Consider the following 27393-nt stretch of genomic DNA (forward strand, 5'->3'; position numbering starts at 1 on the left):
GGAAATGTTATAAACGAAATTGATTATGAAGAAGAAGACTTTTGGGACGCTCTACAAGCATATGACGAAGAAAACAAAAAACTCGTATCTGACCAATTGGAAATAATTAAACAGCCTAACAACACAAACAATGGTAAAGAATTAGACCTTTTCTCGGCGTTGGATACGAAAAACTTAGATTTGAGCGGCGTTAAGGACCCGAAAATGCTGGAGACACTGACAGAACAGACGAATAAAATGACATTCTTGCTTAACAAGATAAAGACTTTATACTTGAGAGGGAACACTTTAGACGTGGACTTTGATAGGATAATGAAATTGGTGGACATACGGTGGAAGAAGGAGCAAGAAGATGCCAAGACGACCAAAATGACGACCACGACAGTGTTGCCAACAGTAGAAATGTTGATAGATCAGGAGATGGTCAGGAAAGCGTTAAAATCAGATCCGTTCGTGCAAAGAATATTGAATATTTCGAAGAGGAAACGTGAGGAGTATTTAGATAACATACAGGGGGTTTAAAAAGACCGCATTACCAGGCTACGTTCCCCAAAAAATAATATAGATAGCGTTGTCCAGCATATAGGGTTATATTTAGGTACATTATGTATGTGAAACGCTGATACGTTTCAAAGGCGTGTGACCTAACCTGTAATTGGGCTGGCTTTTCCTAAGTCAGGCAGTCGCTTCTGTAATAAACCCTGTCCTGTCAAATATACAGGTTTATCCATGATAATTACGTTCTTCTTCTTATCGTGTGGGATGTGAGGTGGAATACCAGCCTGATCGACCCTGATGTCAGGGTTACTATTGAGACGCCAAAGGCCCCTGACATGGCTCATGTAACGACTACTAACTTACACCAGTAAGTAGTAACCGGGACCAACGGCTTAATGTGCCTTCCTAAGCACGGATCATCTTACTTTCGGACAATCAGGTGATCAGCCTGTAATGTCCTGCCTAACTGGGGATTACAAAGTGATTTTTGTGATATGTCCCCACCGTAATTCGATGATACAGATTTAACGTGATATTTAATTATTTTCTCATGACTTAGATACATAATTATTCCAAAATATAAGCGTGTTCTGGTGATAATTGTTAGCGTTATTACACTCAGGCACTATACGTCTTCCACCCATTATTGTTCTGATTAAAGTAAAGAGAAGCAATTTATAATAACGGGTTCTTACCGCGTTTAAAAAGGGTATGAGACTCCCCACGCGCCAAGAACCCGGTAAAACGCGGTAAGAACACGGGTTCTTAAAAGCACATAATAAGGGTATTATGTGCTTTAATTATGATAATAACCGCGTAATCTTAAAACAATGTATAAAGAGAAGCAATATAGGTAGCAATCCAAATATCAAGCAACAATTATTTTTTTATATATGCTTCTGCCATTACATTATATTTTTAAATAATCATGTACCAAAGCAATGAGAACATAGGTAATTATCACGTTAAATCTGTACAGCGCCATCTGTATATTTTTTTAGGAACGTGGCTGGAAAATCCTTTATTTTCTCATCCAAATTGACCGATATTGTATATTTTTGTATGAGCTTTTATATCATAAATACAACGCTATTTTGTAAGTTTAATAACTAGAATATGTTCGCTATGCCAATTAAGTATTTTCCTAGGTCAAAGATAATTCATAAAATTCTGATTAGTAAATAAAGACAGATCTAAAAGTGACAAAAAAGATTTATTTATTTTTCTATTTAACTTATTTATGAATTTTAATAAAGAAAAATGTAATAATAAGTGCGACATTTTGTCACGTTTTTCTATGACGCCACAGGTTGCTTTTTCATACAAATTCCATAGTAATTTCGTGTTTTGACGTTTATTAAAAAGTAAATGATTTGACTAATTGGAAACTACCCCTTTCCGGCAGAACTATAGCTATATCTCTGTCTTACACTTATAAGAAAAGGACTGCGCTATTTATAAAACGGTCAAACGGTTAGTTTAATTCTTTAAACTACCAATAGATGTCACTATTCAAAATTAAAACGCGATAACGGAATTTTCGCAAGGAAAATATAAATAGGACATTCGAAAATCTAATTACGACTTTCGAATAACGAAAGCCCGATGGATGATAATATTTTTTTAACCGCCATACTTAGTTTGACTAAGAAAATGGCGGCTTATTTAAGTAAGTACACACATACACCGCGCCTATTTCCCGCGGGGGTGAGTAGAGACTATGGAATAGGCTAGTTTCCAACTAATCAAATCAGTTACTTTGGGCCCGTCCATTAATCATGCGAGGCTCGAGGGGGGGGGGGTCCATGAAAAAATCACGAAATATCATAAGGGGGTATCATATATAGTATTTATTTTTGCGGCAAACGCGCAATACTGAACCAAAAAGCGACGTTTCGTGCAATTATTTTGGTAGGTACTTAAAATACACGTGATATAGGATAGGGGGGGTAGTCTTGAACCTTACCATGTATCACGGAGGGGGGTGGGGTTAAAAAATGCCAAAAAAAACATCACATGATTAGTAATGTGTTGTGTTAATGTGTACGTTTTCTTGTTGTTTATAATTGTCGAGCCGTGTCGTGTGTAAATGTTATTTTATTTTTATCGTTCTATTACTAACACTGGAACTGGAACATGTCCGAAATAAACTCTTTTTATTTATTTATTTAATGGACGGCCCCTTTTTACTACACGTCAAAACAAGAAATTTCTATGGGACTTTTTAGGAATTTGTATGAAAAAAGCACACTGTGACGTCATAGAAAAGCGTGATAGAATGTCGCACTCATTTATTACGTTTTTCTTGATTGAAACTGCCCCATTCCATTTTTATCGGTAAGTTCACGAGCATTAATATGTATCAATCAATCAATAATACTTTACATACACACCTTCACACACTCACATACTTACACATAAGTAGCTTGAACTATTTAAATATATTATAATAATTTTCATATTTTTTTTTTTTTTTTTTTTTTTTTCACCTCATTGTTAAATTGTATAAAAATATACAGATAACAATTGTAATAGAACTCCGCACAACTCATGAATATAATACTGTACAAATGGAAGATAGCTGGTACTTATAGCACAGGTAGTACCTATTGTAAGTGCCAGCAGTGCTTTAAAATTGTTAATCTCCTAATATAATCATATAATTGTACCTATTACTTTTTAAGTTGTTGGAACAATAAATACATTTTATTATTATTATTATTGCACAACAACATATACAAAGCACATAAACATACGAATCAAACATTAAGCACAATAGGCGGCCTTATTGCTAAACAGCAATGTATACACTTTGGTACCATGTCACATTAACTTTTGTGACAAATTGAACTGTAAGTCTCACTAAATGTCAAATATGTTAGTGCGACAGAGTCCTGAAGTGGGAACATTATATTGCTCATGACATGACTGTACAGACACACTTCTCTTGCTTATTCAAATTATTTTAAATCATGATTATTATTAGTGATGCACCGGTTAAATAGATAACATAAACAGCCTATATACGTCCCACTGCTGGGCACAGGCCTCCCCTCAATCAACCGGAGGGGGTATGGAGCATACTCCACCACGCTGCTCCTGCTGTTGGTGGAGGTGTTTTTACGGCTAATAGCTGGCACCAACGGCTTAACGTGCCCTCCGAAGCACGGAATCATCTTACTTTTTCGGACAATCAGGTGATTCAAGCCTGAAAAGGCCTTACCAAACAAAGGACAGTCTCACAAAGTGATTTCGACAATGTCCCCATCGGGAATCGAACTGGACCTCCAGATCGTGAGCCTAACGCTCTAACCACGGAGGCTGTTACACCACAGAGCTTAAATTAACATTCATAACAATTTTTATCAATAAAAAATTCTAAAACTAATTCTCTGTGGTCTTTGTGGGAACATTACACCATGCCCCCGGCCTTAGAGGCAAGATAACCTTTCAACTAACAATGTTACTGCAATCCAGTGCATGTTGCGAATGCATTCAAGGTCATGGGTTGGTCTGTAGTCTGTGTAGACAATGCTTTTGAGGACTTAATACTTTCACTTAATAAAATAACATGAGCTCGCTTTGGCGGCGAGGATGTGCTGCCGCCAAAGGATGTTTTCTGGGTACCGAACAGAGCATAGCACCCCGCTAGCCACAAGTTAGTAGTGTGACTAGGGATCAACGATCCAACGGTGTTATGTTGGAAGTTGTATATATATGCGTCTTGCTGTGTAAACTTCGATATCGCGTTTCACGACCGCTTGAAAACTACATTATTGAATGTGGCGCCATCTGTTGCATGTGGGCGGAACTAGGTGGCCAACTAGTCGGGGTCCGCCACACTCGCGATAAATTCCAATTGGAGTAGTCAGAGGTACACCCATCGCAAGATGGACTAAGTACCCACGCCTCACCGAGCTTTCTGTTAGACCAACGTGATAGGTGAGCCGTATCGCCGTCTATAATGGTCGAGCCAACTATGTTAGATTAACGATTACCTAAATTATATTTTTTTTTTTGGTATTAAATGTGTTCCTCTAGTTATTAAATAACATACATACATAAACTTACGCCTATTTCCCACTGGGGTAAGCAGAGACTATGGAATTCCATTTGCTTCGATCCTGACACACTTCTCAACTAAGTTAGGTAGTTCTTCTAAGTTATTAAATAATTTGTAATATATCAGTTGCTATTGCAGTTTCTTGTCATTTCTTCTCCTCAGCCATAACACCTTGAGAAATGGCGTAAAGTCAGAAATGTTACATTGACCTTCAACAAGTTTATCCATGATAATTACGTTGAATAAATTATTCTGATTTCTAAGTGAAAACTTCATATAAGGTAAATTAATAACTCATTGGCGCAAGCTTGGTGCCGGGGTTCAAACCGATGCTCCCCGAGAAACCTTTGTCGAAAACACATGTATTATTAAAATATTCCTTAAACATCTGCTATTTACCGTAATTATTTGTTCTACAAATAACATCAAATCCTTTGTTATTTTTCGCCTCTCGGAATATTCCACCCACAATTGTATTCAAATTCAAATTCATTCCATTCGCGACGATTCCATTACAAATAAAATCGCAAACAAACGGATCTTTAGTCGTTTCGTACCGCAACCAGTTCGAACCGCATCCAATTCGGACCAAAAACAGTTCGGAGCGCAACCAGTATGGACAGCAAGCATTTCGGACCACAAGCAGTTCGGTCAGTTCGGACCGCATCCAATTCGGACCAAAAACAGTTCGGTCAGCAACCAGTTCGGAACCGCAAACAGTTCGGACCGTAACCAGTTTGGACCGTAACCAGTTCGGACCGCAAACAGTTCGGACCGCAAACAGTTCGGACCGTAACCAGTTCAGTCCGCAACCAATTCGAATCGTAACCAGTTCGGACCGCAACCAGTTCTAACTGGTCTTTTAAAGAAAGAAAACCTGACCGGTTGCATTTAAGACCTCCAGTAGGCTCTGCACGGCAACCGCGCCGAGCGCGACGCGAATTATATCGAGGCCTTCGACCAATAGCCATTTGACGGTAGATAGCATTCGTATCGTTTATTGGTCGAATCACTCAATATATAATACACGCCGCGCGCGGCGCGGTTGTCATGCAGTCCCGGTTGGTTACATGTGGTTTCTGTAATAGACCAAAAATACCTACAAAAACATACATACATACATACATAAACTCACGCCTATTTCCCACCGGGGTAAGCAGAGATTAGAATTCCATTTGCTTCGATCCTGACACACTTCTCTTGCTTCCTCCACATTCATCAATCGCTTCATACACGCACGCCGGTTCAGAGTAGATCGTATTAAACCAAAAACAAAAACATAAATTTTATAATTATGACAACTAATGGTTCGCTGGGCTCAGTGGCTGAACTTTTGCTCTTTGATTGTACATAAATGTAAAATTACAGCTGTCGATTACCATTCGATTTCAACTCTTACAAAGCATGCAATAACAGTTACTATCAAAATAAATATTAACTCGAACAACAATGTTAGTACATGTTATAACAATATTTGTTTATGTAATATCAGTGAAGATGCAAACGAGCTTTTAAAAGCTTAAATGAACGATACGGGCCAGCCACACATCGAAGTTTTGTAATGGGTTCCGTATTTCATATAAGGCCTTATTATTTGGCCTTTGGTTTTGCTCCCATACATATCATCATCATCAGCCCATTAACGTCCCCACTGCTGGGGCACGGGCCTTCCCCATAGATGGATAGGGAGATCGGGCCTTAAACCACCACGCGGGCCCAGTGTGGATTGATGGTTATTAACGACTGCTAATGCAGCCGGGACCAACGGCTTAACGTGCCTTCCGAAGCACGGAGGAGCTCGAGATGAAAACTTTTTTTTGTGTTCACCCATCCTATGACCGGCCTTTGCGAAAGTTGCTTAACTTCAACAATCGCAGACCGATCGCGTTTACCGCTGCGCCACCGAGCTCCTCAACAATGTTAGTACATGTTATAACAATATTTGTTTATATGCAATATCAGTGAAGATGCAAACGAGCTTTTAAAAGCTTAAATGGACGATAAGGGCCAGCCACACATCGAAGTTTTGTAATGGGTTCCGTATTTCATATAAGGCCTTATTATTTGACCTTTGGTTTTGCTCCCATACAAGACCATTAACCTGGCCTCAGGGGGGACAGAATCATCTTCTCTGCCCAACCTCCGCAGCGTAAATACGTGTATTGTGTTTTGTGACTATTTTCTATAATTTAATGAAAGAAAGAAAAAATATTTATTCGGCATACTTAACACTAATTAACAAAAAAATAATAATAATTATACATAGTGCCGAAACGGCTTCAGCTCAGCAAATGTCACGGCCTAGCTGTAGCAAGACTATGACGCTGATTTTCAGCTGCAGCCGGTTGGGGAATCAAAAAAGCACATAATTACGTACCTAAACCGTAATATAAAGTATTTGAGGAAAAAGAGAATAATAAGAAAAATAAATAAATTAATAATTCTGTATATTATGTATTATACTGTATGTGTGTGTATATACTATTATGTATGCGAGTTATATATGGCTTACATGAAGCATGAATATTTTTAATAGGTTGTATCATCGCCTAATTGACAATGTAGAGAGTGTTCTTTTACCTTTGACCGGAAAGTATTAACAAATAAGTAACCAGTGTATAAAAGTGACTTTTTGTTTATAACGCCCCGCTGAATTAGAACATTCTTTAAGAAACCAGAATAGTGAACATTTTTTCTTTCTTTCTTTCTTTCTCCACTGGGGCAATTATTGTTCGTCGCGTCCTTGCCACGGGGGTGGGCGCTTCTTACTTCAGTAGTCCGGAGTCGTTTCCGAGTTTGGGGACCCAGACCTATGGGGTATAACGTAGAACAAGAGTTCTACGCCGATATCCCTGGGCAAGGGCCCAGGGATATCGGTGAAGACCTCAACGGTTGAAGAGGCGGAGATGGAAGTCATCGCTGGAACCTAACAGCAGTAACTGTCAGTACTATTCAGAGGCGGAGGACAGTGCTACTACGGCTTTGAAATAGACTACTCTGGGCGCCATCACACTCGCGTCAAACAGAGTACTGCGGGGCGGAAGGCAGGAGGGAAACCACTGACCTATTTTTCCCTAAAAAAGTAGCATGGAGAATGCTACACCGACAAGAGCGTGGTGAAATTAGTGATGATGATTTAATACTACCATTTACATCCACTTATTTTTTTTATATACAGTTTCCTTAATTTTCTTTCATTCATTTTCTTTATGAACCCTAAAAAAATTACGTAATAGAGACTAACACATTCTGATTATTTCTGATCTAATCGCTCCATACTCCGATTTAAGAAAAAAAACCGTTACATAATCGACATTCGAAGTTCAAACTTTTATAACAAGACGCTTTTTTAATTTGACCTCTCGTCGTGACATGGCAAAGGTTGAGCATCATTCTACCTGTCAAATTAAACTTTCACAGACTATAAATACGTTTTAAAAAGAAAGTTTGGTTATAGTTATAATATTGGTTTAACTTTGCAGGTAATGTATTACGTAAGAAGTTCGGAATTTTAAGTGTATTATGCAGTTTTATGAGCTTATGGATTTTGGCCCTTTTGGCTTTGGATGGCTACTGACATGTGATAAAACGGGAGAAAACTTACAAGCCCAGTATTACATTATTACTTTTTTTTTTAAACTGTTTATTTCAAATAAAAGAATATTGGGTACATTTAAGGTTACATGCTGAATCTTAAAAGTATAAAGATTATTTGCATGCAACATAATACTGTTGAGTTCATTTCACTCGCAGTTATCTAGTGATTGTAGGTATTTATCTACTGTAAAGTGGCGCCTGAGTAGGTTTTTTATATAGTTGTCTTTTTTGACCGTTATTTTATTGATAATGTTGTTAGGTAGGTTATTAAGTATGGAAGGCAGTGTGTAGTCCCATACCCTTTTTCCATATTCATTATTGTATTTAGGCAGCTGGTACAATGCCAACTGTAAGTGGCGAAGATTACTAGGCCTACTTTTCTTGGTCAGCTCGTCCTTGGGCTTGGTAAGCTAGGTCCTAAATATTTAGGGCCATATCAAATTGTAAAAATTATTGGCAATGATCGATACGAAATACAAAGTCTTCGTCCTGGCCAAAAAAATACTACAACAGCTCATGAACATCTCGGATTAATACCAAACCCGAATTTAGAATGATCCGTGATAGCAGTTTACAAGAAATAAAAAAAAATGGTTGTAAAGGTCACTTGTCAAAACAAGCCACAAAATAGCCTCTGAGTTCATCGAATATTTCTGAGACTGGAACTGTTGCTAATCCAAGCAACTAAAGCCTCTTGAGTTTGGCAAACGTCCCTTTCACCATGATGTTGTTGAAACAAGCTATATTTTTGGCCGCTGAGTTTGACAACTGAACCTTCAGCCAGAACAAGCTTATAAAAATTTAAGCCTCTGAGTCTGGCGAAAAGTAAAATCACCAGAAGCAACAACCAACAAATATCAAAAACAAGCCACAAAATAGCCTCTGAGTTCATCGAATATTTCTGAGACTGGAACTGCTGCTAATCCAAGCAACTAAAGCCTCTGAGTTTGGCAAACGTCCCTTTCACCGTGATGTTGTTGAAACAAGCTATATTTTTGGCTGCTGAGTTTGTCTACTGAACTTTCAACCAGAACAAGCTTATAAAATTTAAGCCTCTGAGTCTGGCGAAAAGTAAAAACTATTTGGTTGATTAACATCTTCACCCATTTTAATTCGATCTTTGAACAAATAACGGACTAGGAAACTATTATTTTTTATTTTGTGAGATCGTATCGATGGAACGATATAGACTTACAACTGGGCGTAACAATGCAATTTAAAGAATGAAACGATTATTATTGAATTTGCCAATTGCCACATCAGAGCCCACAACAACAACGACCCGGGATAGATATTTAGGAGTCGCCGTCACCGGATACGGTTTGGACGACATGATGATTAACCCAATGCGCTGTATGACGAGAAAACGAAATAAAAACTAATATACAAAAATATACAATGAATGAAAAAAGAAACAAAAAGAAAAATAAAACTATAAATATCATGAAAAACACTAAAAAAAATACAATTTCAAAAATTAAAAAGGAAACTAACACACAAAAAAATAAAAATTATAATATATTAAACAAAAACAGTAAATCATGAATAAATCTTCTCGCAAAAAGCCAAACACTCTCTCCATACACTCCACCATCATACAAGAATGTGTTTAACTACACATGTAAATTTACATGTTACAAGTGTCAATATTTATTTCACAAGAACACAGGGTGTTAGTGACATCGTAACGAAATTTTGAGGGATGATTCTGAGTTGATACCAAATGGAATCTTAAGATTTCATTTTGTAAGAAAACGGTCAGTCTATAATTAAATGACAACCTTCAGGAGTCGAGGCTTCACCATAATAGCTCAATTTTCATAATAAGTAGTGCTAACACCATAATAATATACATTTTGTACACTAATTACCATTTGACAGCCACGCGTGACAAGCTGTCACGGTTAGAAGATTTGAATAAATACAATAAATATTTGTGTAGACGAACATTTTTGACACTTATTTACCGCCTCAGTAACAGAAATCAGAATCATTTATTCAACGTAATTATCATGGATAAACTTGTTGAAGGTCAATGTAACATTTTTGAATTTACGTCATTCCGCAAAGTGTTATGGCTGAGGAGAAGAAATGACAAGAAACTGCAACAGCAACACATCTTTTAAATCGATGAGGGTATACATTACAAGTTACTTAAGAACTTAGAAGAACTACCTAACTTAGTTGAGAAGTGTGTCAGGATCGAAGCAAATTGAATTATATAGTCTCTGCTTACCCCGGTGGGAAACAACCAACATTTAATTAACAAATACATAACCGTAATTTTCGTTTCTCCACAGTCTGGTAAAAATAACCAAGCTGTGAACGTGTGTAAGTATTTGACAACCAAGCAAAAAATAATCTAAGAATCAAATAATTTCATCATCTCTTCTACCCTGTGGGTTGTGAGGTGGATTACCAACCGCTTCAGTACACTGAGTAAATACTAAAATTATGCAAATGCATTGTAGAAACTACGCCGCCCAGTAATCCATTAAGCTAAATCAATTAATTTATCAAACCGAATGGGCGAGTTGCACGATATATCAATTTTCGACGTCTGCGCATAGAACGTGCTCACTAGAGCACGTCGCGGTTAGCGAGCGAATCAGAGTGAGAAAGCTAGTGTTTAATTGTTTCTTCGATGCAATTTGGAACACTTTTAGAAGGTTAGTTATTTTTCCTTTGGTTCATCTTTGCATCCCGGTGGGGACATCAAAAATTACTTTGTGAGCCCAGCACGCTGACGGCGCGAGTACAGCGAGAAATGTCAAAGCGCGACTTGTCAAATTTGACAGACAAGTTAACCTCCTAAGACTTTATAAATCCAAACCCCATTGTTTAACTATTGTGTCTGGAAATCTCGGTTTTAAGAGGTTAAGGCGCCTCGTTCACGGCTTTCAACAATTCTTTCTTTGAATAATTCTATCTATCTATATACTCAGCCTGTATCCACCCACTGCTGGGTATAGGCCCATGTGGTCTGCCTCCCTCCCTTAGCCACCATTCAGTACCAACCTTTGAAACATTATTGTTGCCAACATAAATAATTCACGAAGGTCAAACTTACTCCACAATAAACAATCGATTCGAGTCGACAGCCTTACTAATCGGTCACGATAACTCGAAATCTTGAAAGTCACAGCTGTGAAATTTGTGCTTAGTTCTACTATTTTTCGAAGGTCGGCCATTATTATTTTGATTACGTCACTCGGCGAGAGTTGGAGAGAATAGTTTCCAACAAGTCAAATTAGTTACTTTTTACTAAACGTCAAAACACGAAAGTACTATGGAATTTGTATGTAAAAAGCACACTGTGACATCATAGAAGAAATACATTACATACATTTAATTTTTTTTTTCATTAATACATACATTTTGACACGTTTTTTTGTCATGTAACGACTACGTAATTACATCAGTAAGTTAGTAGTAGCCGGGACCAACGGCTTAACGTGCCTTCCGAAGCACGGATCGACTTCCTTTCGGACAATCAGGTGATCAGCCTGTAATGTCGTCCTTATCAAACTAGGGATCACAAAGTGGTTTTTGTGATTTGTCTCCACCGGGAATCGAACCCGGGACCTCCGGATCGTGAGCACATCGCTCAACCACTGGACCACAGAGGTCGTCGTGTTACAGTGATATGTGCCGAAGGATACGAATCCGCGACCTCCAGATCGTGAGCGCGAATCTCTTCCGCTGGGCCACGGAGCATAAGGGTATGTAGGAAGTATTTCTACTATAATATAGTAACTACACCACGAGTAAAACACACGGTCAACAAGTTATCTTTTAAATCCGGAACAGACCGCTACGATTCATTTTTACCCGACCGCGGCGAAGCAAAAGGAGGGTTATGTATTTTCCCTAAAAAAGTAGCATGGAAAATGCCGCACCGACAAGAGCGTGGTTTTTAAATTGATGATGATTGATGAGTCTTTATTTGTTGCCGGTTTTCTTGTATTTACTCGATAATTAAGTTGAATTGAATGACTGTTCAGACATGTTCGGGATAAGGTTTATCTCCAAATCTTGCATAAAAAACGTATTGGAAGCATGTTATCTTAATAAATAAGACACCAAAATAATATACACATAACATAAACATAAACAGCCTATATGTATACGTCCCACTGCTGGGCACAGGCCTCCCCAGGCAAAATAATATACTTAAATAAAAATATAAGTTTCAATACTAAAACCGCTTTAATTCAAAATTCAAAAATATTCATTTTTCAAATTTGGCTTACAAAGTTAGCGCTTTTTGAACGTCAAAAAATTAAATTACATATTATGTAACTAGCTGTAAAACCACTACCACATCGGAATCTGTAACGCTGAGGGAAAGACGTGGCCAGAAAACCTCCCAGCACAGGGCCCTAGTCCTACTGTTTCATGTTTTCCTTTCTTTTCTTTTTTTTTAAATCCAGTTTGTATTACATAATTTATAGACTTAAATACAATGGTATTCCAATTACAGTCGATGGTAGGAAAGTGAAAAATAAAGAGTTTATGTCACTTTATCACAGAAACAGTGTTTTATGAATATAATTTAAAAATATGAAACAAGAAACTAGGTATATTTGTCTATCTCTGCCGTTGGTCTATAAACACTTAGTATATTAGTAGTGAAGAAGATTCGGCCTTTAAGTGCAGAAGTAAAAACAACAAAAAATAAAAAACTAAACAACTAAAAACCGATTTTCACGAGACGAAGATAAACATAAATAAAATTAAAAATACGTGCACAAAATGCAATAAAAACAGCGCAACAAAAATAATAAAATCGCAGGGAGCGGTACAGGCGAGCAGTGTTATTGACCCTTGCTTTTCCGAGACCTAGTTGTACTATCGGGCACAAAAGTGAATATATAATTTAGCAGGTACCTATTTCTTAATTTTTGTAATTTAACCATGTCTTAGTGAGACTCCTACAGTCAAAATGCTTATGCAATTTTGCAGGACATTTCATTTATACTTGTGTTACTTAAGGCTTAATAATAATAAATAGATTTATATATATATTTTGTGCAATAAAGTATTTGTTATGTTATGTTATATATATATATATATATGTTATGAGGAGCTCGGTGGCGCAGCGGTAAACGCGCTCGGTCTGCGATTGTTGAAGTTAAGCAACTTTCGCAAAGGCCGGTCATAGGATGGGTGACCACAAAAAAAAAGTTTTCATCTCGAGCTCCTCCGTGCTTCGGAAGGCACGTTAAGCCGTTGGTCCCGGCTGCATTAGCAGTCGTTAATAACCACCAATCCGCACTGGGCCCGCGTGGTGGTTTAAGGCCCGATCTCCCTATCCATCCATAGAGAAGGCCCGTGCCCCAGCAGTGGGGACGTTAATGGGCTGGTGATGATGGTATATGTTATATATATTCAATATATATAGTATTTATATATAAAATCAACAACAACATACGCACTTGTATGGCACCTACGTACTTGTACGGGGTGTAAGTGGCATCGTAACAAATACTGAGAGGGATGATTCAGCACATTATTCTGAGTTAGTATCAAGTGAAATTTTCCATCGCAAAAATATAGAATTGAATATAATTTTGTAAATATCAAAAAAAATGTTTATTTTGCAACGGAAAATTCCACTCGACATTAACTCAGAATCATGGTCTGAATCATCCCGCTTAGTATTCATTACGATTTAAAATAAAAAGACTAGGCATGCACCACAGGCTTCGTGAAAAGTTAAATTATAGTTTATATTTATTTTTGTTACTAACCTCTAACAGTTGTGTGGACGACAGTACACAGAACCACAAGGCCTAACCGGTTCCGCTGTTCCTCACGATTCACGTGAACACTCGCAATAAACAAATAAATAACAATACAATAACCTAAACAGCCTTATGGTTGTCTGGAAGAAATCGCTTTAAGCGATAAGGCCGCCATTTGCCATGTACTTAGTTAAGAGACTTTTTGTAATTATTTCTTTTTATTTTGGTGCAATAAAGTGTATTTGTATTGTATTGTATTGTAAACAGCCTATATACGTATAAGACTCCTCGTGAGGACTCGATGGTGTATTTTACTGGGCCATAAATACGATGCTAATCCAGAAATGGAAGTCTTTCTCATCTGACTATTGTTGAATTTGCTACCTGGTTCTCGCTTCGAAATAAAATCGTCAATAAGGTAACTAAAGTAAGCAGAGATTATGTGATGTGGTGGACCGACGATCTGGTGAAGGTCGCGGGAAGCCGCTGGATGCGGGCAGCGCAGGACCGATCGTCGTGGAGATCCTTGGGGGAGGCCTATGCCCAGCAGTGGGCGTCATACGGCTGATGATGATGATGTGATTCCATTTGCTTCGATCCTAACATACTGCTCTTGTTTCCTCCACATTCATCAAACTATGGCTCACCTTTTGTGCTGTCCTAAGTGCCCTAACACCTGCACTATTGAAGACCTGTACGAAGCCACTGACAATGCCGTAAGCGTGGCCAATTATTGGTCAGCAAAAATTTAGCTTCGATCGCCATCAAATGCAAGGGATGGTAAATGTGATGAAGATATAGAAAGGAGAGTGAGATTGGGTAATTCAGTGAATGGGGCAATGCACGCAGTTGTTAGTAGCCAATGTATCTCGCAAGATGCGAGGATGGCTGTTCACAATGCAGTGCTTGTCCCTACGCTGAAGTACGGTAGTGAATGTTGGGTATGGCAGAAGAAGCATGAAAGTAGGATCAATGCCGTAGAAATGAGGTCTTTGCGTAGCATCTGCGGTGTGAAGTTGAGTGATAGAGTGAGAAACAGTGTGATAAGACAGAGATGTGGTGTAAAAGACGATATAGTGACTAGGATTGAGAAGGGAATGTTAGGTTGGTTTGGACACGTAGAGCGGATGAAGGATAATAGGATTGCAAAAGCGGTATATAAAGCGAAAGTTGATGGTAGGGCTGGCAGAGGAAGACCGAGAAGGACTTATGATGACCAAATTGGAGATGTCCTTAGAAAAGGTTCAATACGATCTACTCTGAACCGGCGTGCGTGTATGAAGCGATTGATGAATGTGGAGGAAGCAAGAGAAGTGTGTCAGGATCGAAGCAAATGGAATTCTATAGTCTCTGCTTACCCCGGTGGGAAATAGGCGTGAGTTTATGTATGTATGTATGTATGTATCGCCATCGACTCGCAAAGAAGAAGATCAATCCTTAATTCTGGCTACCCCATTGGGAATACAGCCATGACCTTATGTTGTGTCGTTATCTCAGAAAACCTGAATTCGCGATATGACTGAATAATGAAACATCAAACAAATTCAACGTACCAATCCATATTTAATGTTTTTCATAACAAATCATCATTTATTTCGCGAATCTGGAATCGAATTACCTCGATAACATACAAAAAATAATGATTAGACGAACAATATAAAAAGCTTTACGTAGCTTCACGCCTGTTTCCCCGAAAGGGTAGGTAGCGGTGTATAATATACACATACAATAATAGCCACGTTTAGCCGTTGGTCCCGGTTACTACTTACTGATGATGAAGTCGTTACATGAGCCATGTCAAGGGTCTTTGGCGGCTCAATAGTAACCCTGACACCAGGGTTGATGAGGTTGGTAATCCACCTCACGATAGAAGACTAGTTTACAGCTCGAGCCGAGATTCAAACCCGTGACACTACTTTGTAAGTCACGCGTTAGTAATCACGGATTCATTGAGACTCAACAACACATCGTCACTGGAAAGGCAAAATTACTTAACCGCCAAAATATCCGAAAATAGCGGTCCATGTTATAATATGTTATTGCTAGACATAGAATATGAAAAACAATGTAATCTTACGTTGACGTCATCAAAATTGGATAAATGGGTAAGAAGTTATGATAAAAAATCGAAAAAACACACTTTCAACGGCTTTTTCTTGAAATGGCATTTTGGCGCTTACGTAATTTTGCCTTTTCAGTGACGACATAATATTTGAAATCCGCGTTTAAATCAGGGCCATGAGGTTTACGTGTGTTTTAATCATGACATTGTTTTTATAAGAAAAAAAAAATAACCGCGTAAACAAATTCAAATTCAAAAATATCTTTATTCAGTAGGTAACATAGTTACACTTTGAATCGTCAATTTTTACATAACGAACGTCTCATCCGCCTAAAACTACTGCAGCTTCTCACAACCTGTATAGCCGGGGAAAAGAAGCTGCCAGAAAAACCTCGGCACGGGGCCCTAGAGGTTCTTTAAAAAAATAATAATAATACCTAAAACAATGTATACCTCCACCAACCGCACTGGAGCAGCGTGGTGGAGTCTGCTCTATATTGATTGAGGGGAGGCCTGTGCCCAGCAGTGGGACGTATATAGGTTATTTATGTGCGCTAAACTACGTACATAAGCTCACGACTACATCCCAATTGGGGTAGTCAGAGGTACATCCATCGCAAGATGAACTAAGTACCCACACCTCACCGAGCTTTCCGTTTTTTTTTGACGTGACTTATTGTAGATTTGCCGCAGATGGCATTAACTACTTGGCCGGATAAATGGGGAGCGCTATCATGTGGGTTGTGAGGTGGACGACCAACCTCACCAACCCTGGTGCCAGGCTTACTATTGAGCCGCCAAAGACCTCTGACATGACTCATGTAACGACTACGTACCATCAGTAAGTAGTAACCGGGACCAACGGCTTAACGTACTTTCCGAATTTTGGACAATCAGGTGATTTTTTTTTGACGTGTCTTTTGTAGATTAGCCGCAGATGGCATTAACTACTTGGCCGGAAAAATGGGGAACGCTGAAGGCTCTCACCCGGTAAGTTTAAGACAACATGCCTGAGGGTGGCCAGTTTGGCGCGAACCTCGGCTCAGGGCGTCGCCTCACGAGCTTTCTTTTAGATCAACGTGATATGTGAGCCGTATCGCCGTCTATAACGGTCGAGCCAATTCGGAGTCAAAGATAAATATTTCTCGAATCCTAAATAAACTTCTCGGAGGTTATTTTTACATTTACCCTCCGCCTAGGGATTTGTCAAATACCTCACCGAGGCACCCTAATGTCATTTGGCGGTGACAAAGATTTCGTCTTTATTCTGCCTACTATTTATTTATAACCAGCGGGCTTAGCACCGTAAGCGCGCGACTCTTTCTCGCCTCGACATACGTCACCCGTCACTCTCTCACAGTACTGCACAGAAAGAGACAGATGATCTCTGTCGTGGCGAGAAAGAGTCGCGTCCTTACGGTGCTAGGCCCGCTGAAGATTTGACAGGTCCGGTATTTTACAGAAGCGACTGCCTGTCTGACCTTCCAACCCGCGAAGGGAAAACTAGCCCAATACAGTTTACGTCACATACTCCTGAAAATGCATTTCTCGGGAATGTGGGTTTCCTCACGATGTTTTCCTTCACCGCTGAGCACGTGATAATCATTTATAATCCAAACATGAATTCGGAAACAAATTCGACAATCATTGGGTTGGGCATGTGCTGGAGTCGAAGCTGCGACCTCAAAGTGAGAGGCAAGCGTTCTGACAACTGGGATACCACGGCTCTTCCTACTGTTCATTTATATGAGAAGGTTAAAAATATCTCTCTCATCGATCTGAACGAGTACAGAGCAAACTCTACTACATAACATAACTTAAGTTCACGATTTTAATACAGGGTGTGACATCGTAACGAAAACTTTGTCGAAAAAATACTTTGGTATGAAGTATCCACAGCCTCCGTGATCTAGTGGTTAGAGCGTTAGGCTCACAATCTGGAGGTCCGGGTTCGATTCCCGATGGGGACATTGTCGAAATCACTTTGTGAGACTTTCCTTTGTTTGGTAGGAACTTTTCAGGCTTGAATCATCTGATAGACCGAAAAAGTAAGATGATTCCATGCTTCGGAGGGCACTTTAAGCCGTTGGTCCCGGCTATTAGCCGTAAAAACACCTCCACCGACCCGCATTGGAGCAGCGTGGTGGAGTATGCTCCATACCCCCTCCGGTTGATTGAGGGGAGGCCTGTGCCCAGCAGTACACATACATACATAAACAGCCTATATAACGTGTCTTCCGAAGCACGGATCGTCTTACTTTCGGACAATCAGGTGATCAGCCTGTAATGTCCTAACCAAACTAGGGACCACAAAGTAATTTTTGTGATATGTCTCCATCGGGAATCGAACCCAGGACCTCCGGATCGTGAGCCTAACGCTCAACCACTAGACCACGGAGGCCGTTAATGGATACGTCGAATAATAGATATACATCTCAGTTCCAATTAAGTTTCCCGTATTTCCCAGTCCGACCTTGATTGATTCAAGATTGCCGCACGCAGTTTCATTTCATTGTTACGAAGCGTTTAGTAACTCGGCCTTGCCGGTGCTAATCAAGTAAAAACCGGCCAAGCGTGAGTCAGACTCGATAGCTCTTGGGTTCTGTAGGATTTTTAGTCTATTACCTACGAATTTTGTTGAAGGTTTAATACGACCTACTCTAAACCGGCGTGCGTGTATGACGCGATTGATGAATGTGGAGGAAGCAAGAGAAGTGTGTCAGGATCGAAGCAAATGCAATTCTATAGTCTCTGCTTACCCCGGTGGGAAATAGGCGTGAATTTATATATGTGTACGAATTTTGTCCGAAAGTAAGATGATTTGTCCGGAAGGCACGTTAAGCCGTTGGTCCCGGTTACTATTTACTAATGTAAGTGAGTAATCGTTACATGAGCCATGTCAGGGGCCTTTGACAGCTCAATCATAACCCTGACACCAGGGTTGATGAGGATGGTAATACACCTCACAACCCACACGATAAGAAGAAGTCTATTAGGAATAAAAAATAAATTACATTTTGTCAGTGGGTATCGAAGCAATTCATCTTAAAAAAGCAATACTGCAATTTGACATTTGCGCATATAAAAGTAAGTGCGCAGTGCAAACAACTGTCAAATAGCAATGTTGCTTTTTTAGATGAATTGCTTCGATGTGGCCTTTTTAACCGCCCTGATTGCTAAATAAAGACAGATTTAAAACTGACGAAAATAATTTTCTTTTTTCATTGCCGTGTACATTTTCCTACGGAACCCTGAAATATACAGTTCACTCTGATTTCTGATTTAGGTCCAGTAAAATGTGGAATAAGTTCAAGGGGAGATGTGAGTAGTTCTGCCCGTGGTGTTGCCTTATTCAATTATTATTCATTTTAAGAGCAACCATTGCACTGTACCATAGAGTAAAGAATAATACTACGTATAGAACGGCAACACGGAATAAAAACAACTTACACAAGAGAGTACAAATAAATAGACAGTAAACATTAAATAGAATAGATATAGTCACATACGGTCACGAGCATTAATATGTATACACTTTGGTACCATGTCACATTAACATTTTTGACAAATTGAACTGTAAGTCTCACTAAATGTCAAATATGTTAGTGCGACAGAGTCCTAAAGTGGGTACATTATATTGCTCATGACTGTACGTAACATTTGCTTCGATCCTGACACACTTCTCTTGCTTCCTCCACATTCATCAATCGCTTCATACACGCACGCCGGTTCAGAGTAGATCGTACTAAACCTTTTCTAAGGACATCTCCAATTTGGTCAATGTAAATCCTTCTCGGTCTTCCTCTGCCAGCCTTACCATCAACTTTCGCTTTATATACCGCATTCGCAATTCTATTATCCTTCATCCGCTCTACGTGTCCAAACCAACCTAACATTCCCTTCTCAATCTTAGTCACTATATCGTCTTTTACACCACATCTCTCTCTAATCACACTGTTTCTCACTCTAAACCGGGTCCATATGTGTTACTCACCTTATGTTGCTGGCAACACAAGTATAAAAATAATTAGTATTTTTTGGTATGGCAATGTTGTAAGAATCGAATGGCCGACGCCTCCCGCGAAATTGTAAAAGTGTGTATTTTATTAACAATTTAATTTAATAGTGAAAAGTAACAATCTGGTGTTTTGCTGCAGTTGGATAATTGGATAATAACCCTCGACCTCTCACCATCTACATATTATACAGTCCACACAAGCCAAGAGCCGAACACCTTATATTACCAACCTCCTACCATTTGGAAGGCAATAAATGATATGATTATGATTCAAAAAACAACATTCCTTTTTCGCTCATTTCACTAAAAAATCTTTTATTTATTTAGACGATTAAACTGAAAGCGAATGCAAACGCAATGGCGGGTAAAAACGACACGCGCTCCAGTGAGCACAAGCTATTTATTTAACATTATCTTTCATTATAACATGTTTAAACATAAAACAGCACATTAATTTGCGATAACGCTGATAGATAACGCCAAATAACGTTATTGTAACACGAATACAATTATCCCGTTATCTCTGTAAATAACGTTAGAAAAATCAAAACGATAAGTCATAGTTGGCGGGAAAGTGTGACGGTAACGTCTTGTTTTTCTGTGAGTTCTTGCAATGGAATTTGTTTATTATGCCTATACAGTTTGTAAAATTGTCTTTTTAAATTAATTTTGGACGTTTTTTAATTAGTTTTTATGTAGACCTAAGCGTCGAGAGTTCTTTTTAACACACTTACTTGTAATTATACCGCTTTTAGGTATATAAAAACCCTATTAAAGCGAAAGTTGATGGTAGGGCTGGCAGAGGAAGACCGAGAAGGACTTACGATGATCAAATTGGAGATGTCCTTAGAAAAGGTTCAATACGATCTACTCTGAACCGGCGTGCGTGTATGAAGCGATTGATGAATGTGGAGGAAGCAAGAGAAGTGTGTCAGGATCGAAGCAAATGGAATTCTATAGTCTCTGCTTACCCCGGTGGGAAATAGGCGTGAGTTTATGTATGTATGTAAAAACCCTATTTAAACACCCGTACTATAATGAAACATTACCGCACTAGTCCCATAGAAGAAGGGATAGGGACGTATAGAACGGAAACTCTGCCCACCAGCGGCTGAGTTAGGTTCACCTCACATCACACCTGTCACACATGACAAGCCTGCTTCTGTCAGGGAGCTCATAAAAACACTGTTCCTGTGATAAAGTCACATAAACTCTTTATTTTTCACTTTCCTTCCACCGACTGCAATTGGAATACCATTGTATTTAAGTTTATAAATTATGTAATACAAACTGGATTTAAAAAAAAGAAAGGAAAACATGAAACAGTAGGACTAGGACCCTGTGCTGGGAGGTTTTCTGGCCACGTCTTTCCCTCAGCGTTACAGATTCCGATGTGGTAGTAGTTTTACAGGCAGTTACATAATATGTTATTTAATTTTTGACGTTCATAAAACGCTAGCTTTGTAAGCCAATTTTGAAAAATGAATATTATTGATTTTTTTGAATTTATTTGACTTTGACTTTTGAACGAAAATAGTTAATATTTCTGTGAATTATTTATTTTATTTATTTATTAAATCTTAATACTAAAAATACAATTATCAATGCCCTGCAAAACTGTTTAAACAGTTTGTCTGCAGGAAAGAGTCTCTACTAATAATATGAACTTATATCTAATAGTCAATTAATAACATAAGTTAACTAGGAATAATAAGTTAGCTAGGACACGAGTCTAGAAGGTGTTGTTTAAGTAATTTTTTATATTTACTTTTAGACGGATGTTCTCAGGCAAACTAAATAAACTATTATAGTGTGTGGGAGGCTTGTGTTGTATTTTGTCAAAGTGACGTACAACTCACCCCCATAGGGATTAAGAGGGTGACGTGAAATATTTTCACTTGGGCTCCCATGTGTGATGATTATTCATGTTGCAAAGAAACCCAGGGGATAGAGTTCAAAAACAATATTGTATGGTAATGTAGAGTGTCAGACATAGGGAATGAAATCACGATTTCGCGAGATCTCGTATAATTTTTCAAAGGGAATTAGATTAATGATTACCTAAATGATAAAAATGTCTGGTATTGAATGTGTTCCTCTAGTTATTAAATAACTTGTAATGTACCCTCATTGATTTAAAAGATGTGTTGCTGTTGCAGTTTCTTGTCATTTCTCCTCGGCCATAACACCTTGCGAAATGACGTAAATTCAAAAATGTTACATTGACCTTCGACAAGTTTATCCATGATAATTACGTTGAATAAATGATTTCTGAATCTTTATTTGCTATAAATGTGATACGAATACAGATGTCATAATATTTTTATAGGTACATTATTACACATTTAACCAAATTAGTTGGTATGATGCAAACATAGAGTCGTAACACCGTGTCAAAAGTTATTAAATTACATTTTTAGTTTAGAATAAAATTCAAATTTACAATTAAAATTAAAATTCAAAAATATCTTTATTCAGTAGGTAACATAGTTACACTTTGAATCGTCAATTTTTACATAACGAACGTCTCATCCGCCTAAAAATACTGCAATTTACTAATTCAATCATGTCAATATACTAATTATAGAGGTCAAAATCTCGTCTGTGCTATAAAAACATTGTTCACACAAATATTTATATAAGAAACCTACCTACCTTGAACCTTGAACCTTGTACCTTGAATCTCCTTATCGGCAAATCTTTCAGTGCATTTGGCAGCTTGTTAAACAGCTTGACTGTCATGTTATAACTATTTTCTGAAAAAAAAAAAAAAAAAAAAAAAAAAAAAAAAAAAAAAAAAAAAAAAAAGGTTGTAGTAGATCTCAGAGGCACTAACGGGATCAATCCCGAAGCATAACATGACGAGATCCCATTCGAGATTGACGGGATTGGGTGAATCTCCTTGAGTTATACTTTTAGTTTTGATTATGTTTATTTCAACAAAAAAAACTTAATTATTAAGTTAGTAATATTGAAGAATAAAGGCTTTTGTTTTCTTTCAAAAAGTATTTTGTTTTAATTAACTTCACTATCACAAACAAGCATTTTTAATCGTTTTCAGCCATCCTAACTTTACATTTTTACCGACTTCAAAAAAGGAGGAGGTTCTCAATTCGACCGTATATTTTTTTTTTTTTTATGTTCGGGCATATCTTCGTCGTATATGAACCGATTTTGATAATTCTTTTTTTTTTTTATGAACTAAACGAGATCCCGAAAATTGATGTTTCCAATCCCGCAGGATTCGAATTTGCGATCTCGAGTCGGGATTGCAATCCCTAAGTCGGACACTCTATCTGGAGGTCCGGGTTTCATTCCCGATGGGGACATTTCCGAAACCACTTTGTGACACTGAGACTGTTGTGTTTGTTAAGACATAATGGCATTACAGGCCGAATCACATGATTGTCCGAAAAAGTAAGACGCTTCTGTGCTTCGGAAGGCACGTTAAGCCATGTCGTCGGTCCGGGCGACTAGCCCAAACAACTCCACCAACCCGCTGTGAAGCAGCATGGTGGAGTATGCTACATACCTCCGGGTGATTGAGGAAAGGTCTATGCCCAGCACAAGTAATAGTATGTATACACTTTGAAACCATGTCACATTAACTTTTTTGACAAATTAAACCGCAAGTCTCATTAAATGTCAAATATGATAGTGCGACAGGGTTCTAAAGTGGGTACATCATATTGCTCATGACTGTACATAGGCTGTTCATTTTATGTTAAACCTATTATTTGTTAACATACCTATCGGAAACATAACAGAAGCACACGACTATATCCCAATTGGGGTAGTCAGAGGTATATCTATCGCAAGATAGAAAAACAAAGTACCCACACCTCACTCTATGTCCACTGGGCGAAGAAGAGCGGAGATGTGCGGATTTGACCAATCACAGCGTTCGAGAGAGCGAAAAACGAGACGGTCTGTCACTCTCCCCCTCACGGTGATTGGTCGATTCCTGCATATCTCCGCTCATGTCCGCGCAGCTCCGCGTCGCTGGAAACGCTGCCTTAGACCAATACAATACAAATACACTTTATTGCACCAAAATACCAACCAACCAACCTGGTAGGTTAGGTTAGGTTAGGTGGTGAGCCGTATCGCCGTCCATAATGGTCGAGCCAACTGTGTTAGTGATAGACAATCAATATAAAATACAGCTTCCGTATAATGCAATTAACTTCATACACCAATCAATAACACAGATATAACTAATAAAATAGTACTGTTCGCCGTAGAAGCAACAAGAAGCCAATTATGATTGTATTATGATTATATTATGATTGTATAATGATTGCCTAGAAATTGTAAATAGTTTGTAAGTTTTATTTTTAAAAATAAAGAGAAAGATAGGGACTGAGCGCGGCTTCACCGCTACACACCCCCGCCGCGCCCTTGCCCCGCCCCGCTTAGTGGGCGTTTTCCTATATATACACGCGCGCGGGGACTAGACTCTCATTCTTATTAGAATCACCACACGGGTAGGAGCTCTGATTCAACTCCAATCGGTGTTTAATTTCAACGACTCCTAATTTCAACGCCTACTAGTTTCAACTTACATCGATAACACTAACATCGATCACATCGATATCTGGTATAGTCTATAAGATTTATGTGGCAAGGATCGAAGGGGCCACATAAATTCTCCTTCGAGCCGGATTGAAGAAACAGCGGATATGAAGACTAGGAGCATGAAGTCCGTAGAAACTCGCCCAACGCCGACCGCCGCCGAGTCGGCACCCGCCGCCGCCGCCGCCGTCGCCCCCGTCGTCACGACTACGTCGACCACCGCCGCGTCAACGTCAGTCACGGCCGCCGTTAGGACTGCGCCGACCACAGCCGCGTCGACGCCAGTCACCGCCCCCCCGCTGACCAGGAAACCCAGCACAAGCCGTACAGCCACGGCTACCAGCACAGAGGACAGCTCGGGCACTACCGCAACGACGACGACGGGAACCGCCACTACTACGACGACTGCAACGACGACGGAGGAATCTACGGGGGAAAGCACGCACGACACGACACTACGGCCCAAGTCGGTGAAGCGTGCACCGACAGCGCCGCGTTCCTCAGCGTCGAAGGGACGTCGCCTGGCGCTGCTGAAGGCTAAAGAAGAATTGTTGAAGAAGGAAGTGGAGCTAGCGGCGGCGAAGATCGCCACATTAGAAGCGGAATCAGACGACGACGATACGGATATAGTCAGCGTGAGCGAAATGCAAGAGCGCACCAAGACGTGGGTGGACCAGCTTCCCGCCGCCGAGGAAGACCCGTCCGCCGCCGCCGCCGTCCCCCCCGCTGCCGCCGTTTTCCCCGCTGCCACCGTAAAGGATCATGAGAAGCCGAAACACAGGAGTATAGAAGAGAAGCCAACAACTTTCGATTACAGTCAACTAGCGACAGCGATAGCATCGGCCGCACGAGCAGTACCAGCCGCCATCGCCCCGCGCTCCGTGCCTGAGCTGCCCATCTTCAGCGGAGCGTCGAGTGAATGGCTAGTTTTCAAGACCGCCTATGAAGAGACTGCAGTATATTTGACGGAGCAAGAAAACTTATCAAGACTACGTCGGAGCCTTCGGGGAGCAGCAAGAGATGCCGCCCAATGTTTATTCATCGGTGCAACCACGACTGCCGACGTGATGCGATTGCTGTCTACGCGCTTCGGGCGGCCGGACGCCCTCGTCATGGCCGAACTGGAGAAGCTGCGGGCCCTACCACGTCTGACCGAATCACCGAGGGACATTTGCACCTTCGCCACGAGGATATCAAACATTACAGCAACCATCAGGGCATTGAAGAAGACACATTACCTGCATAACCCGGAAGTAGTTCGACACGTAGTGGAGAAGATGCCGTCAGCACTGCGATATAGGTACTACGATTTTGCGGCCGAACAAGATGAAGAGGAACCAGACTTGATGAAGCTAGCAAGTTTCATGGAGAGAACAGCGGAGCGGTGCGGCAGCTTCGCGCCCGTGGAAGCCACACCAGTCGTCGACCGGCGGGAACACACGTCCGCTCCACTGAGGCGGACAATGAGGACTCACCACATAGAAGAAAAGAAGATAAACGTCACGGCCGGTGACAATAGGAAACAATGTCCAGTCTGCGAAAAGGAAACACACCACGTCGCCGAATGTGCAGATTTCAAGAAGACAGAGGTCAACGAGCGCTGGGAAACCGCGAAGAAACATAGGTTGTGTTTCCGCTGCCTGAAACGGAGGAAGTTCGGCCACACATGTCCCACGAGGAGGTGCGACGTCGGCGGGTGCAAGTACTCGCACCACCGCCTACTGCACTCCGAGCCGGAACAACGAGCGTCCATCCACGCGGGAACTCACATAGAAGAAGACCCAGTAATAGCCACTATAGCGTCGACAAGAGAAAGGAAGAATACTACAGCACTATTGAAGATTCTGCCGGTTCGTGTAAGTGGACCTAAGGGGACTCACTGCACGTACGCACTTCTCGACGATGGATCAACGTGCACATTAATAGAGGCGGCGGTGGCGGAACACATCGGCGTATCGGGACCTCCGGAGCCATTTTACATAGAAGGAGTAGCCGGGGCACGAGTGGACGCCGGCGCTTCGAGAAGAGTTACCTTCGACATCAGCGCGCCAGAGGACACGCACAGCTACAGCATCTCAGCGCGCACGATGAAGAACCTGCAGTTATCGCCGCAGAGCGTGCCGGCGTGCGCCGTGACGGGACAGAGCCACCTAGAAGACCTACAAGACCAGCTGACTTATCACCGGGGAACGCCAACCGTATTAATAGGACAAGACAACTGGCAGCTACTCCTGGCACATGAAGTCAGACGCGAGCAAGACAGCCAACTGGTCGCCGCGCGCACGGACCTAGGATGGGTGTTGCACGGAGTGCGGCACACACCGGCGGGAGGCCCCGCTCATCGAGTACATCACGCGAGGATCGTAGAAGATGATCAAGCAATAGAAAAACTGCTTCGAGACCACTTCGCATTGGAAGTCCTAGGAGTGGAACCGAAACATTTCCACACAGAGGAAGAAAGAAGAGCGCTTGAAACACTAGAGAGGACCACTCGCCGCACAAACGAAGGATACGAAACGGGCTTACTCTGGAGGAGTGACGACTACGACCCTCCTAATAGCTACGAAGCCGCCCTGAGAAGACTTCAAGCCATAGAGAGGAAGTTAGATCGCGATGAAGAAATGAAAAGGCGGTACGAGAAGCAGATGAACACGCTGATAGAGAACGGCTATGCAGAAGTCGCGCCCACGCCGCCGAAGGGAAAAACGAAGATTTGGTACTTACCACACTTTGCAGTTATGAACCCGCAGAAACCAGAGAAATTGAGGATCGTCCACGATGCGGCCGCAAAGGTGCGAGGAGTCAGCCTGAACGACATGTTACTGTCCGGGCC

At 40.4% G+C, this 27393-nt stretch overlaps 1 protein-coding gene across 4 annotated transcripts in view; it reads right to left on the bottom strand.

The window, feature by feature from the left end:
- Positions 1–27393, bottom strand: part of LOC126379420 (leishmanolysin-like peptidase) — a 254652-nt gene that overhangs the window by 202658 nt on the left and 24601 nt on the right. The window lies entirely within an intron of this gene.

Source organism: Pectinophora gossypiella, chromosome 29 (assembly GCF_024362695.1).
Source record: "Pectinophora gossypiella chromosome 29, ilPecGoss1.1, whole genome shotgun sequence".
In the NCBI taxonomy this organism is placed as follows: Eukaryota; Metazoa; Arthropoda; class Insecta; order Lepidoptera; family Gelechiidae; genus Pectinophora; species Pectinophora gossypiella.